This window comes from Notolepis coatsorum (assembly GCF_963971535.1).
Source record: "Notolepis coatsorum genome assembly, chromosome: 12".
In the NCBI taxonomy this organism is placed as follows: Eukaryota; Metazoa; Chordata; class Actinopteri; order Aulopiformes; family Paralepididae; genus Notolepis; species Notolepis coatsorum.
In genome coordinates this window covers 56,220,244-56,237,812 of record NC_140176.1, presented here as the reverse complement: position 1 = coordinate 56,237,812, position 17,569 = coordinate 56,220,244, and positions in this window count along the sequence as shown.

The window sequence follows — 17,569 nt, the reverse complement described above, 5'->3', positions numbered from 1 at the left end:
AGAGAGAGAGAGAGAGAGAGAGAGAGAGAGAGAGAGAGAGAGAGAGAGAACACGTGGGCTCACCGGCAGTGTACAGCTAACTGGACAATTTTGTTGGTACTTTTGTAAATTGAGTTGAGTTAAACCAGTGTCGCTGTAAGTTTACGTTGGTTTAAGTGCTCTGTGAGATTCTGGTGTGTGTCGAGAGCAATAAAGAAACATCAAGTGGCATTAAATCTGTCTCTGAGAGGACTGACTTGGCTCCAACTCAAGGGGTAGCAGATTGCTGTACAGTGTACATTGTAATTGTGAAAATATTAACATTTTAATCACAGAACAAGGACACAGAACACAGTGTCATAGATGCGAAGCATTCTCGTATATATTGAACTGATCAGTGCCAAGCCTGTCTCACTCCTCTGAATCACCAAAGCAAAACACGACTCAGTAACTTACATACTCATCTAAAGTAGCTACAGTATAAACAGGGATCAGAACGTCAGTAACTTAAATACTTAGCCGCGCAATCAAAGCGCTTGCACCGCGAAGATAAGTTACAACATAACTCTTAAGTAACAACTAAATACACATGCTCTACTAAGTTGAACGAGAACCCTTTCTCCCTCTCTTTCTCCGCCAAATACTTAGCTAACGTAGCTACAGTATAAACAGGGCTCAGAATGTCAGCAGCGTAAATACTTAGCGCGCATTGACCCTGGTTTTGGATCAATGTAAAAACGTGCTACCCTCTAAACACGGCCCAGAATGTCAGTAAAATGTTATGGTGTTTTCCTACCAGGAGCGTTCATACCATGGTCTGGGTAACCTGTGTTGGTGTTGTGTGGAAGTGTGATTGCCGTTCATGTCAAACGAATGCTTGTGGGACACCACTAGAGCGGCTAAGTGTGTGTGTGTGAGTGAGTAAGTGAGTGAAATAATGCATGAGTGAGTGAGTGAGTGAGTGAGTGAGTGAGTGAGTGAGTGAGTGAGTGAGTGAGTGAGTGACTGACTGACATTTCCGGTCCTAGAGGTGCATTTGGGCATTGAACTTGGTGGCCTGCGTCTCCATGGAGACGGATAAACCTAGCACACCAGACGTGTTCCTGCAGGTGGGATAGACATGGTACCCCAGGGTCTCTTTGGTGCAGAGGAAATCAAAGCAAGGCTATCGACGTGTAGAGGATTTTATGCACTGGTAAGCACACATCCTCGTTCAAAAGCCTGTCAGTTATACAGGCTTTTCCTGTGTGTGTGTGTGTGTGTGTGTGTGTGTGTGTGTGTGTGTGTGTGTGTGTGTGTGTGTGTGTGTGTGTGTGTGTGTGTGTGTGTGTGTGTGTGTGTGTGTGTGTGTGTGTGTGTGTGTGTGTGTGTGTGTGTGTGTGTGTGTGTGTGTGTGTGTGTGTGTGTGTGTGTGTGTGTGTGTGTGTGTGTGTGTGTGTGTGTGTGTGTGTGTGTGTGTGTGTGTGTGTGTGTGTGTGTGTGTGTGTGTGTGTGTGTGTGTGTGTGTGTGTGTGTGTGTGTGTGTGTGTGTGTGTGTGTGTGTGTGTGTGTGTGTGTGTGTGTGTGTGTGTGTGTGTGTGTGTGTGTGTGTGTGTGTGTGTGTGTGTGTGTGTGTGTGTGTGTGTGTGTGTGTGTGTGTGTGTGTGTGTGTGTGTGTGTGTGTGTGTGTGTGTGTGTGTGTGTGTGTGTGTGTGTGTGTGTGTGTGTGTGTGTGTGTGTGTGTGTGTGTGTGTGTGTGTGTGTGTGTGTGTGTGTGTGTGTGTGTGTGTGTGTGTGTGTGTGTGTGTGTGTGTGTGTGTGTGTGTGTGTGTGTGTGTGTGTGTGTGTGTGTGTGTGTGTGTGTGTGTGTGTGTGTGTGTGTGTGTGTGTGTGTGTGTGTGTGTGTGTGTGTGTGTGTGTGTGTGTGTGTGTGTGTGTGTGTGTGTGTGTGTGTGTGTGTGTGTGTGTGTGTGTGTGTGCATCTGCATGCAAGCATGGCATGCATGTCCAGTCCGCCTGAATACTTTTACCAACGGATTTCCAGTTCCGCGTTCGCGTTCTACGCTCTGATTGGCCACGGACGTTTCTGGTCATGCCAATCGTGTGACGCTGTTTCTTTCACTGGTTAAGCGTAGGCACTCTTTCGAAGTTGGTTAAGGTTAGAGTTTCTCTTAGAGCAGGGCGATAGAACACCAGCCCTGATTCCATACTCTAACCTTAACCAACTTCGAAAGAGTCGCCTAAGCTTACCCAGTGATAAACTAGGCGTTAGGTAGATTGCTGCTGTTCGCGGTGGAAATGGGCACGTCACGTGATTGGGCGCACATGTCACATGACCAGACACGTCAGTGGCCAATCAGATCGCACCAGAAACGTCAGTGGCCAATCAGATCGCAGAACATCGTGAACGCGGAACTGGAAATCCGTTGGTAAAAGAATAGACACGTCCAGTCTTGGTGTGCAACTGTGTGCTTGGTTGTACATATCGAGGGCTTGGCGCAAACGGGGCATAAGTGACACCTCAGTTTTATATATAATTTTAAAGCTCTTGGTGAGCTCTATCAAATGGTAAAAGGAGAAGTTAACTATAATTTTTCAAATTAAGGCAGAAAACATAAAAGTAAGTGGGAACCTTCAATTGAGTTGGCCATTTGGCTTTGCTCTCCCGTACAATTCTGAAAATGTCACTTTTGAGCATCTGTGCTTTGAGCACCTGTGCACCAACTACCTTAACTCTGGACATGCTCATATGGGCAACAAGGTGCAAGATGAGGATATGTAATGTATCTCAGTCATATTTGCCCTACAATAAATATAGTTATATATATATAATCTAAATCTAATATATAATCAAAAAATTCTAAATGCTAAATATATGCTCTGATGAAGTATACAGTATACACATAAGGTGCAGTATGCATAAGGATGCCGTGATAATATACATCATATGATATACTGTATATTGCTCCAGCTTCTTTCTTTACAAAGGACTACACTGAGGCAAACAGTCAAAGGTTGCCAGCAGGGGGCGAAATTAAAGCCTGCCGCCCGCCAGGGGCGCTCAGTTTTTACCTTTGGCGCTTGCCACTGAGAGCCCTGCCCGCCGTGTGGCGTGTAGACGTGTAGTTCATAACGATACTCTTATTTTGAAAATCTGTGCGGGTCTCATTTCCGGCCCAAGCGCAGCTAGAGTCATAATATCGATGGCTCCGGCAGTTAGCAGCATTCGGTTCGTATGATATTCTTATTTTGAAAAAAAACGTGGCAACGAGTCATATCCGCCCAGCCGGGCCAGCCCTGCAGCGGGATACTATTGGCTTCTGCTCGTATCAACACGAGCGGCCCGCAGCTCTAGTGCCACTGCTAACGTTAAGCTCTCAGAATGATAGCAGCTCGCCCGCAGCTCTAGTGCTAACATTAAGCTCTCAGAATGATAGCAGCTCGCCCGCAGCTCTAGTGCCACTGCTAATGTTAAGCTCTCAGAATGATAGCAGCTCGCCCGCAGCTCTAGTGCTAACGTTAAGCTCTCAGAATGATAGCAGCTCGCCCGCAGCTCTAGTGCTAACGTTAAGCTCTCAGAATGATAGCAGCTCGCCCGCAGCATCTAGTGCTAACGTTAAGCTCTCAGAATGATAGCAGCTCGCCCGCAGCTCTAGTGCTAACGTTAAGCTCTCAGAATGATAGCAGCTCGCCCGCAGCATCTAGTGCTAACGTTAAGCTCTCAGAATGATAGCAGCTCGCCCGCAGCATCTAGTGCTAACGTTAAGCTCTCAGAATGATAGCAGCTCGCCCGCAGCTCTAGTGCTAACGTTAAGCTCTCAGAATGATAGCAGCTCGCCCGCAGCATCTAGTGCTAACGTTAAGCTCTCAGAATGATAGCAGCTCGCCCGCAGCATCTAGTGCTAACGTTAAGCTCTCAGAATGATAGCAGCTCGCCCGCAGCATCTAGTGCTAATGTTAAGCTCTCAGAATGGTTAGATCTATATGTCCCAGTAAACTAAATTGTCTTAACGTTATCTAGCGGGCTAGCAGTAGCTACAGATAGCTCCTGATATCAATGTCTTATAACATTGATTCAATGCGTATTCTAGCTGAGGGCTTGATGAATGTGATTAGACCAAAGAACCGCAATATTATACCAATAGGGTCCAGCTGCAGCGCCGGAGAATCCTTGCATGCTGAATGTAGAGTATTAGTATAGGGTCTAGCTGCAGGGCCGGAGAATCCTTGCTGGAGCTGGAGGCTACTCAAGTATACACACAGACAGTGGAGCTGTTTGCAGATAGCGAGCATTTTGACTTATTGCGTGGTGGCGATGTCTCGCAGATAATACAACTACAAGTATGATTATATAATATATATTTTATTTAAAAAAAAAATTATATAAAATATATATATATTTTTTTTTAATCAAAGAAATTTGGCAGGTAAGAAATATGCTTGGCGGGTAGATTCTTCCCATCTACCCGCCACTGGCCGGTGAGTCAAAAAGTTAATTTCGCTCCCTGGTTGCCAGTCAAAGGTTGCCACTCTTACCAAACACACACAAGGAGGGAAATGGCTGAGCTTTTACATCTGGTTACTCTGTTACCTGGTGAGAGAGAGCTGACTGAGAGACGGTCAAGGTATCAGGAAACCCCATTGTTGTCAATGTGTCATTATTACATATAGCTCTACTAAAGTAGCACCTTCCATTGCTGATTATTTCTGATCATCAGAAATCACTTTGGCCACATGGAAAGAATTAATCAGTTATGCCTCAATCTGGTAAATGAATTCAATGTTGCTTTGCAGTGGAATGGACCTATCTCAATCACAACTGTTTGGAGGATCAAGAAAAGAAGGTGGGTTTGAGATGGTATCAGCCAATCCCATCCCTTACTTTTAGTGAACCATGTGGCCTTAAACCATTTGCTTGATCTGTAGATATTATCCATTTGTCTCCATTAGAGAGATCTTACATCGTTATGCTTTGATGTTACAGTCAGTGGCTCTCTTGGTATAAGACTTTTCAGATACTGATACCCTGTTACAGCCTGATATCAGCCCAGATATCCAACACCAATCACTCCCAAAACTTTGTTTGTCCGAGAGAAGCAACAGTTGTGATTGGAGGATCAAGAAAAGGGGGTGGGGTTTGAGATAGGTCAATAGTGCTTTCAGTCCCGCGCAATAACACTTTAAGATGATCCATCTGCCCCAGCGCTCGACATTGCTTTCAGTTTAGCTGGTCGTCCGTACTAATACACATTGGCAGTATTAGGGGGTGGGAAACTGATGGGTGGGGATCGGGCGTTGTGGACAGCGACTCCTACAGGTCGGTTGGTGCGCCTGCGCAGTAGAATCAGGAAGCGATGGGGGCGGCGCCCCTCCAAAGCGCAGACCCCTGACGCTGAAATATCGCGCCTCGCAGGTGAAAAGATGCGACTGCTGTTACCTCGAGTATCGGAGGGGACTCGTGCTATGTATGACTTAGTCCACATTGCAGCCGGCTTGTGGGAGGCAAGAAACAGCGTTCGAGACAGGGGAGGGTTGAATTGGATGATACGAAATTGGGATGGGAGAAAAATAGAAAATGGGAGAAAAAGTGGATCCAAAAAAAAAGATGATCCATCTGCCCTGTGGAAGATGTACAAGCTACACTTGGCTCCCGTACTGTGGAAAAGTGGCTGTTGACTGGAGTCGATTCACAGTTCTAATGGATATCAGGGAAGCTGCTCTCTCTTAAGTTGTTGAGGTTGTTGTTGTTGTTGTTTTCAGTCAGGCTGCATGCCTAGGTGTTTCTGAACAGACCATACTGAGCTCAGAGGCTCCAAGGAGACTAGGATCTGCAGGGCAGGGGTCAGTGGCATGAAGCCCCTAGGAGTGGTGTGTGTGCATGCGTGCGTGCGTGTGTGTGTAGACCAAAGGCTCTGACATGACAAGAGTTCAGTGAACCAGAGAGCATGCCTGGTCAGACTTGACGGTTTAAAGGACAGAGGGGTTTATTGGTATCAGGCCACAGGACTCACTCACACACACACTGAGGTGCTGCTGGGGGCTGAGCGAGCGAGACAATGGGATGAGACGAGCGTTGTAAACAGTAGGGGATAAGTGAGGAGGCTGGCCCCTTACAGTATATTGTCTGTAATGTAAGGGACCAAGAGGCCACACGGTCCCCCTCGACAGACAAGACAGATGGATGGATTTACCAATGCCCCCCTATCCATCCATCCGTGTGCGTTTGTGTTACGCTCGTCTGTCATTTGTCTCTCTACCTCTGTGTCAAGCGACTTTGAGTTCTAGAAAAGGGCTATATAAATCTAATTTTTATTATTCTTATTCTTATTATTATTATTATGAAGAGTGTGTGTGAGTGACCAACATGGTCAAATATATTACTTAATAATACAATATGGAAATATATTACCTTTTGATACATTACATACCTTATTTACATATTTTAAGATAAATTGGGCTGTGTATTCATACATGGCAGAACACTGAAGATTCCTGTCTGCTCCTTTCTGGGAATACATATGACTCGGCCCAAATTCATTACTCTGAAAGTGAATAATTTTAGGCTTGACGAATGCTATGATGTCAACTGTAAATGTATGTGCTGGGGTTCGACGAGAGCAAGCCCATCAATCAGAGAACTGTAATTTGTACATTTAAATGGGCACTTTACCAAAGAACAACACGGCGAATCAGTGTTGCACACATTCATTTAGTTTGACAGTTACAGAGAGTACATTAGTTAGAATATGGCCACTAGTGATGTGATCGGGGACATTGAATCCTTGTGTTGTGTTAACTACAGCTCCATCAAATGATGTAGCCTAGATGAAGAAATAGCAATACCTTCTATAGGGACTGCTACCTTATAATTGAATTGAGCTGTAATTAACACAACAAGGATTCAATGTCCCCGATGATGAGCACTGGTGGTGGCCATCTGCAAACTAATTGACAAACTAAGTGAATGTGTGCAAAACTGTTTTGGGATGTGTGTGAGATTATGCGCAAAATAAATCAGCATTGTTTTTTTTTGGTAAATTGCCCCTTTAACTCATTCAGTGCCAGCTATTAGTCTTGGCCTTGTAGGTAACGTGCCAGGTTTCCATTACATATTTTCACTGTGTGTCACTATGTTTGGAGAGCTATATCTATATTCTATATTATAGCTATGGGGACAATACTATGGTAATTTGAAAGTGACTTTCTTCCGTCCAAGATGCAAAAAAGAGATAATTTTTTCATGCATACGTTTGCGCGTTATCCCGTGGTGAATATAAGTATAATTTCAGAGTGATCCGGGATCATTCCTGGGAAGCGATTTATAGGGCGCAACGTGAATTCTACTATAAGCGTTGGCGTTTCTTGCCTGGACACGCTACTATTTCCAAATCAAATGTATATAATAGGTATTATGTTTCATCATGAATGCATGAAGGGGGGGGGGGGTCTTTCTGATGCTTTGATTGCCAGTAACGGCATTCGTATTGAACAGTAAAAACGCTGATCAGCTGGATCGGTATCAAAACATTGTTGGATCAAGCTGACATTTATGTCAGATAGTCCTTACTTGTGGTCGGGGGTATTCCAAAAAAAATATTCCAATTGTCTGATCGCGATTTCCAGTATTTGTGTCCACCTGGTCCCGGACATAATTTGGCACAACTTATGGATCGAGTGTGCCAGATGCCTTTCGAAGTGGTCGGATGAAGCTCGGCTCCTACTCGGCTCCGTCTAAATGTAGCGCCCGGAGACATTTGTGTGTAACACAGAGTTAGATATAAGGTTTCAAAGAGTGGGCGACACTGCCATCTGGCAGGATGCAGCCGGTATTGCACTTTGGCAATCTCAAAATCCTTTCCTATGGCAACACAGAGGTCAGTGGATGAATAATGAATAAAAATATCGAATAAAAGAAAAAACTACCAAAACCGAGATATCTTGGGTCTGGCAGCCAACACATGGCGAGTTAACCCGAGATATCTCGGGTCTGGCAATTAAAGAGTTAAGCATGGTATATGGTAAGACCAGAGCATGGTTAGACTATGTGACGTGATAATAATAATAAAGATTAAAGGAACACTCCAACATTTTGAAATACACACTTTTTTGCAGTCAGAAGAGAAGATTGATCAATTTCATCTCTGTGTGTCCAGTACAGAAAGAGGTCTGGGTGCATGCTAGCCTAGCTTAGCACAATGGCAGGAAGCAGGGGAAAACACAGAAAAAGTATAGAAATCCAAGTTTTATCATTGTGTATTTATTTACACATAACAATTTTAAATGAGACGTTGTTGTTTTCGAAGCAGATACGCAGTTGTAGCTTTTTTCTTGACGAATAACTGATGGGACGCAGTGATGAACACAGAATCTTAAAAGCCCTGGGCCCCGTTCCCCGTACGTGGCTAACTGAGTTAGCTGGATAATCTTCAGGAAAACACCATGACCATCTATCTATCTATCTATCTATCTATCTATCTATCTATCTATACTGGGAGGACGACAAAATGAAGAGCTAGTTTCAAGTCTTAAATTCTCGAAGTCAACTTCCTGCCTGTTGTTGCTACGCAACTGCAGCGTGGGGGGAAACTGCCCCGCCTGGTACATTGTGTACGGTTCATTTAGTGCAGAAACGGATTGTTAAAGCGGCAAATTAAAGACAATCAAGCGGAATTTTCTTCAGTCCTTCACAATGCCAAAGAGCTGCTGTGTTACGCGTTGTACTAATGACAAAAACAGAAATCCAAATCGCAAGTTTTATACCATCACGGAGGGAAAAGTGGCTGTGGCTAACTTTCGGCTAACTCGCTCTGCTGTTGTGGTTGTGGTAGCTACATGCTAAGCTAACGTTAATCACATCTTATCGAACCGATAGGAGCTTATCTTATCTAATCTTACGTGGATGTTTGATCGGGTAGTGGCACACGTGGTACCACCACGTAAGATTAGATAAGATAAACTCCTATCGGTTCGATATGATGTGATTAACGTTAGCTTAGCATGTAGCTACCACAACACCAGAGCTAGTTAGCCGAACGTTAGCCGCCAGCCACTTTTAACTCTGTGATGGTATAAAACTTGCGATTTGGATTTCTGTGTTTGTTTTGTTATTAGTACAAAACGTAACATAGCAGCTTCAATTTGGGTATTCGAGAGTTGGCCATGTCTGTATGTGTTTTGTATGGACATTATGTCAAGTCAATCAGGGGGAGCTTCTTTGAATCATATCTCGCCTTAGAATCACCAGAAAGGCTTTCGAAATAGTGAAATGCCATGTTGGCCTCAATATTTTCAAAACAAATCGTATGAAAATGTTATGAAATGAACAAGAATGTGATAAAACATGTAATAAAAACGGACCTCAACACATGCATTTGATACTAGAAATCCGTATGGTCCCCCTATACCAAGATGGCAGCGGTCTCGTGACATCAGAGTGTCTTCGAGAATCAAAGTAAAAAAACAAGCGAAACACTTAAACCCCCCAAATGAGCCCGCAAGGAACCACTGCCAAATGAAAATGGCGAAGATTTACAGATACAATCCAGAGTGGAAAGAGGATTCCCCTTGGCTAATGTATTATGATGAGGAAAATAGGTTGCTGGTGCAAGGAGGCTGCATAAAAGAAACGAGTAGTATTTAAATTTTTTATTCAAATATTGTGATTGATGATATGAAGCATAACATATGTCCATTGTCTTATATACAGCTGTTATGTCCTTGCAATTTACCATTATGGGCAAATAAAGAAGAAATCATTCTTATTAAGGTTTGGATTGTGTGTGTCCTGTATGCAACATCCATGTCCTTTGCAAGTTCTGACAGCGATAGTTCTGGCAACAGGGCTGGTCGTCAGAGCCCTTGGTTGTAGAGCCTGATGGCTGCCGGTATAAAGGACCGGCCGAGGCGATTTGTGGTGTGTCGAGGGGGAATGAGTCTTTGGCTGAACGTGCTCTTCATTCTGGCTAGCTCCTCGTAGAGGGGATGGGAGGGGTTCTCCAGGATGGCTTCTAGCTTTTTCCTCATCCTCCTCTCAGCCACCACCTCTAGATTAGCCAGCTCACCACCCACTACGGAGCTAGCCTTGTTCAGCTTGCTGGAATCCCTCGAACTGATGTTGCCCCCCCAGCACACCACAGCAAAAAAGAGGACACTGGCTAGAACCGACTGGTAGAAAGATAGCAGCAGTCGGTTGCACACGTCGAACAACCTCAGGAAGAACAGCCTGGTCTGTCCCTTCCTGTAGAGGGCCTCAGTGTTGTCCGACCAGTCCAGTTTTTTGTTAAGGTGTACTCCAAGGAACTTGTAGGACTCCACCATCTCTACCTCCTCCCCTCCGATGATTATGGGAGATGGGGGACCCTTCCTGCCTCTCTGGTAGTCCACCACCAGCTCCTTTGTCTTGCTGACGTTGAGTTGGAGGTATTTACTGTCGGACCTTCTGGACAGACCGACATCCAGAACCAAAGAAAGATGCATTTCTTCTCTTTAGCTAGGCTAACTGCCTCCCTGTTTCCAGTCATTGTGCTAAGCTAGGCTAGCGTACACCTGGATCTCTCGCTCTACTGGACGCACAAAGATGACAATTGATATCACCGCTGCACAGTGATGTAGTGGTTAACACTGTCGCCTCACAGCTAGAAGGTCCAGGGTTCGATTCCCGCTTGGGGACCAGGTTTCCGCGTTGCCAGGTACCCAGGTGGGGTATCTCCCAGGCCTTTCTGTGTGGAGTTTGCATGTTCTCCCCGTGCTTGCAAGGGTTTCCCCCCCCGATAAGATAAACCCAATGGAAAAACATGCACAACAGATCGCTGACGCTGTCGCGTCCTTGACGAAGACGGGCAGGAGCACTTGGATTGGTCCCCGGGCGCGGTACCTCGCCGACGCCCTGTCTGCTCCCGGCTGCCCTTGGGGGGGGAAGGACGACGGGATGGGTTAAGCGCAGAGCTCAATCGCATCGGCGACCCTGAGAAAAAGACAATGCATGTGTGTGTGTGTATTCCTGTGTGTGTGCCGCCCATTGCATGTCCCATGTTGTTGCATGCCGAATAAAGACACTCTAAAGAGGTCCTGCATTATTATTAATCTTCTCGCCTGACTCTGGGGAAGATGGCAAATAAGTGTCTGTCTGTGTGTTCCTATAAGACAGTAAAGCCTGAATGTTAAAACAACGGTGTAAAGGGGCACTGAAATTGCAATTGCAATCAAAGAGTTCTCAGAGGAAGAAAACAAGAGAAGAATCCTCAAGAAGAAGAATATTTTGGGTGCAACAGCCATATTCCATGTTACCACTGCGGTGGACTCAATCGCAGGCGCTCATCTGCAAGCGTTTAACTTTTCGCCGTATAAGACTTTGATTGACGAAGTGTCATGCTTGTGTCCGGGCAAAGAAACACCCACACAGATCCTTCATGAAGATTAAAAGACGGATAAATCATTAGTTCATTATGATCTGGCTTCTCTTCAAAGACTGGAGCCCAGGGGGACGCATGCTGCTGGTATGGTTTCCACAGGGTGAGAAAGGGGGGGGGGGGGGGGGCTTGCAGTTGTTAACTCAGAGGGAGAGATATGCAACTTTGTTATTTAATCGATCTTGTCCCCTAAGGATGTCCTCGTGTCCATCCATTTAAACAACGAGCATCTGCCGGGACATGTTTGCACCGTAGGACTCTGAAGTCATGGAATTTGGTTTAAAAAAGACTAATTGAACCCTTGCCCTGAAGAACCATATAAGTCAGTTTTTAAATGTTTTTGGACAACCCATGTATTTGTGAGGTTCATCTAAATCACTTGGAGTGTGAATGTGATATTTATGTCTCAAGAAACGACTGAACCTCGACTGTTTGACCTATATATTGAAATTCCCCTACTGACTGATTGATTGATTGAAAACTTTATTAACAGATTGCAGAATGGGTACAGTACAGTACAGCTCAATACACACAATTGTTAAGGGGATGCAGACCAGAGAAAGACTTTTGTCTTGTTTACATCAGGGTCCCCCCCTTCTGACAATATTGTACAGAAGGTTAACCCTTTACTATCACACTACAGACGCCAGACGGTTATCCATCTGTAGTGTGATAGTAAAGGGATAACCTTCCGTATTGTCGCAGTGAAAGGGTTAAACCATTTGGTAGTGCGGCAGTGAAAGGGTTAAGAAAAACAATATTATCGTCCAAAGAAAAAGCTGAAAAGACGCATATGTGTCAGCTTTTATTTTAAAAAGTCTTGCCACCGTTAACTGTCACATTTGCATTATTTTGCTAACGGGAGCCGACATCTTTCCAACGTTTTCTCTACTAAGTTAGGCCATCTGCGGTAACTATAAATACAGGGTCAGAGCATAGGCTCACATAATGTTACCTTTTTAGATGGGCTACAACAATGTGGTGAAGCAAGAGAGAAAAGGAAAAGAGAGGTGCGGCCGCGTAGCGCAGCGGACTAAGCGTCTGTCTACCACCGCAAAGACACTGGTATCGAATCCAGCTGTCAGCGGTGCCTCCGGCTTGGCCGGTCGTCATAGTGACACAATTGGCAGTGTCAGCGGGAGGGAAGCCGGTGGGTGGTAATCTGGTCGTTGTAAACAGCGACTCCTACAGGTCGGTCAGGGCACCTGCACAGCAAGGAAGGGATCTGGGTGAGGTAGTGTGACCTCCCACGCGTTACACTCACCCAATGAGAGTCCTCGCTGCCAGGTGTAAAGAGGCTGCTGGCTGTCTCCACATGTATCGGAAGAAGCATGTGATAGACTTCAGGGCTCCCTAGACCGGCAAGTAGGGGGCAAATGCGCGCAATGACCAGGATGGGGAGGGGGGAATTGGCATAATGACTAAATTGGGATGGGTGGAAAAAACACAAGAAAAATAGGAGGAGAAAAAGTGGATTGAAAAGGAAAAGAGAGATACTGACTAGCGCAAGATTCATAACAGGCGTTGCATAATTGAATATCGTTCTGTAATCAGGGACACACTATTCAGCCTCCACTACTGGCCGAGAAGCTGTCGGTGATGGGGGTGGAGGATGACTTGGTGGCCTGGATCCTCAACTACCTCACTGGCAGACCACAGTCTGTCAAACTGCAGGGGTGCCACTCGGACGTGCTGATCTGCAACACTGGCGCCCCCCAGGGAACTGTATTGGCACCCTTTGGGGAATTAATCGGAAAGAAATCGTGATCTCGATTCATAGACCTATGCAATCTCATTTCTAAGTTATGGCGATTTTTTTAATTATTAAAAAAGATAAACGAAAAGAAAATAATTTTTTTTTTTTTACTTTACTTTTAAAATGATTTTATTGAAAAAATAAGAACCGTGAGAGAATCGTGATCTCAATTCTTAGAGAGAAAACTTGTGATTCACATTTTAGCAAGAATCGCCCAGCCCTACTTTACACCTCAGGCCCCGTTTAGACGGAAACGCTAGCAGGTGAATCCGCAAAAATATTTTTTCGGATGTGCCTTTCGTTTATACGGAAACAGCATTTTTACGGGGTGAAACCGCAAAAAAGTGAGACTACCTTCCAGGGTGGAATTCCTAGAAACGCAAAAGCTTTGCGCTCTCGTCTAAACTGTGAAACCGTATAAATCTGTTAAAACGATGACGAAAGGGTTGTCACGGCTCTGGTCGCGCGTACTGCTTACGTCACAGGTAGCAGGTATGCGCCAGTAGCCGAGACGTAAACAAAGCAAGTATGTCTGACTATATCAACGGAGATCACCTGAAGGCTACATTGGCAGTACTTTTAACCCTTTCACTGCCACACGACAGAAGGTTAACCCTTTACTATGCCACACGACAGTGAAAGGGTTAAATACACAAGAATCTGTCCCGCGGCGTGAGTGGACCCACTGTCTGTGAGTGACTCTGCTTTGGTCCAATCACATTCCCCATCCACAGTCTGCGAATCAGAAGCAGAGTAGGGCGGGTCTTCACAGCACGTCATGTGACATATGCGCCAATCGTGTGACAGCGGGGCTCCGTCGTTACAGCGTCGTCTGCACGGAGAATTCCACCCCAAAACGCTCGTCTAAACGTAAAATTAAAAGTGAAACCGCAAAACGACTTTTGCGGTTTCTGTTCACAAAACGCTCGTCTAAACGTAGCCTGAGACTTCCGCTTCAGCTCCGGGAACTGCCATCTCCAAAGGTTTTCTGATGACTCCTCCATCGTTGGATACATCACCAACGACAACGAGGAGGAGTACAGAGCTGTGGTAGAGAGCTTCACAGAGTGGAGCAATGAAAACCACCTACAGCTCAACATCAGCAAGACGAATGAGATGGTGGTAGACCATCGGCGGAGCAGGAAGAAGCCCCCAACTCCCATCATCATCCAGGGGGTGGAGGTGGAAAGGGTGGAGAACTACAAATTCCTGGGTGTTCTCATGAACAATAAACTGGACTGGACAGACAACACAGAGGCCCTCTACAGGAAGGGACAGAGCAGACTGTTCTTCCTGAGAGGGCTCAGGTCTTTTAATGTCTGCTGCAGATGTTCTACCAGTCTGTGGTTGCTGGTGCCCTCTTCTTCGCTGTGGTATGCTGGGGGGGCAACACCAACACAGACAAAATAAACAAACTGGTAAAAAGAAAAAAGCAAGCTCTGTGGTGGGAGCGGACCTGGACAGTCTGGAGGTGGTGGCAGAGGGGAGGACGAGGAGGAAGCTGTATGCTATCCTTGAGAACCCCTGCCACCCCCTCCATGATGAGCTGACCGCAATGCGGTCCACGTTTAGCCACAGACTTATCCCCCCCCCCCGACATCAGGCATGCAGTCGTGCACAAACACGGTTAAACGCCGTTTTAAGGTATAGGTCACTGAGGCAGAAGTGCGCACGGATGTGCACGCGCGCACACAAAAATGCGTCGCGCCGGCCGGCACTTATCACCTAGACTTTACATAATAATAGGATACTGATAGGCGATAGCATAACAACGGACTGCTCTCCTCCACTACCGCCTCTCCACCAGCGTCAATGAGTCCTTGGAGCAGCCGCCCAGCTCCGGCGGGGAGTCGCTGAAGGAAACTGTTCTTCTCTAAGTTACATTGTTAATTTAGTTTGTATTTACTTTTCTAGTTTAAGTTAATTCAATTAAAGAAATTGTAACTACAATTACATTTAAAACATTTATGCATAATAATCATCTGTTCTGTGCACAACCGAGGGAACATGTATGCGCGTGCGCGGGAGCGCGCGTGGCGTTTGGGCATTGCCCATATTACGACTGCACCACAAAAAAACTATTTTTATCCCTATGTATTTGTCCATCCTGTTTTTAACACATACTAATAAGTGCATGTTATGTATTAACTGTTTTTACTGTTTTTAAATTGCTGTTATGCTGTAAAGGACATCTGAATCTCCCTCGGAGATAAATAAAGGTTTTCAATTTCAATTCAATTCAATTATCGTGGCCGCGTGCACGATACGTAAGCGATAATATTGTCCTATCAAGCCTCCACTCTAACTTACCATCTTTAAGCTCAAGGTCAACTTTATTTACATAGCACATTTAAAACCAACTGAAGTTGCACCAAAGTGCTTTAGTTTACAATATAAAAACAGAAATACTAAAAAATACAAAATACAGTACACAACACACATATCTTGAGATAATAAAGTTTGAAAACATTGTTCCTCTGCATTCCTAAAACAGACTTGGGACTATGGTTCTTCATCTGAGGTACTCAATTATGGAATTGAACAGTACTAATGGATGTCCGACGTCGGGAGGACGTGTTAGTCTGGCTAGTATGTATCTCGACCCGAAGAGACAGATCTGCAGAGAATGAATAGAACACAAAACCACTTTGGGGAAGAGATGGCCTTGCAGAGAAGAAGACACGTGTTTGTCTGGAACGTCACTGACACAGGAACAAGTTAATCTGGGTTGGTAGGGGGGGGGGGGGTAACGGTAACGCTCTCCCCTCCCTCAACTACAGTACTGCTGAAGTGCCCATGAGCAAGGCACTTACTTAACCCACACCTGCTCCGTTCTGACAGGGGACAGCTCAGTGTAAAACAGTAAAAGACCAATCGTACTGGCCGGGCAGCTCCCGATGACGAGTGTGAAACGGGGCATTGCTTGGCTCAGTCTCTCCTGGACTGAAAGGCCTACAGTAGGCTATTCATCCAAAGAACAGTGAGGCCGCCCGGCCTTGAGTATAGTTATGACAGCATACAGTGAGAGTAAAGGAAGTAAAGAGGAAGCCGACAGCACGATACGAGAGGAGGTGTTCCAGCCCCGTCATGTTACGATGCCAAGGCTGGACCGTGAAATAACATCTTCATAACGTTCATATTCACATGAAGATATTTCTACTTGTCTGGCCAATTATGAAGAAGAAGGGGGAAAAAAGGAGGTGCCAGCCTAAACCATTCACTCTTCCAGGTGTAGGATCTCACAGGTGAGACTAGAATCTTGAGAACTGAACACTTTTTTTTTTTATCCACTTTTTCTGCCACTTTTCTATATTTTTCTCCCATCCCAATTTCGTATCATCCAATTCAACCCTCCCCTGTCACGAACGCTGTTTCTTGCCTCCCACAAGCCGGCTGCAATGTGGACTAAGTCATACATAGCACAAGTCCCCTCCGGTACTTGAGGTAACAGCAGTCGCATCTTTTCACCTGCGCAGCTCGATCTCTCAGTGGCGAGGAGTAACGCGTGGGAGGCTCACGCTGCCCCCGACACTGATTCTACTGCGCAGGCGCACCAACCGACCTGTAGGAGTCACTGTCCACAACGCCCGATCCCCACCCTTCAGTTTCCATCCCCGTAATACGGCCAATGTGTATTACTGCGGACGACCAGCTAAACTGAAAACAATGTGGAGAGCTGGATTCGAACACGCGAACCCAGCATCTCCACATTGGTGGCGAGTGCCTTGCCCACTACACCACCTAGCCGCCCTAAGAACTGAACACTCTTAACTCTTTCTGCGCCAAACCCGAGATTTCTCATGTTTCGAATCCAACCGCTCAGCGCCAAACCCGCGATTTTCCCATTCTAAACACTCGCGCGGACCTGCCTGTGTCTCCCTGGCACCGCTGCCTACATTAAAATTGCAATGACGATCGAATCCCGACAGGTAGCAGTATTGCCTACCTTTTGAACTGGGTCTCTAAGGTGTCTCTCAGTGCCTCTGTGCCTATGGCTGCAGGAATCCCCTCCCCCTCAAAGTAAAGCAGTACACAGCCATCTGTCGTGGATTTGCTCACCTGAAACCTATTGTTTTCCATATTCTAGACAGGCCCAATGCACACCGGTAATGACGATCGCGATGGAACTACTGGGATTATTCATTTTGGAGTACCTTCTTCTGAAGGTAGGGTAGGGCTGGGCGATATGGCCAAAAACTTTATTGCGATAAAATTATATTCATATAACTCGATATCGATAATTATCGTCGATATAATGTCTGTCAAGTTTAATTAACTTCTTATGCCCGGCGCCGATGGACGGGCTATTAATAGACTTGTTTTGCTGCTGCGAATGTCTCGAGTTGATGTCGTCATCAGTCCGCGCACGTTAGCAGTTAGCCAGAGCAAGCGGTGTATTCCATGACAATGTACTAAATATGACCCTAAAATACTCCGTTCCGCCCAA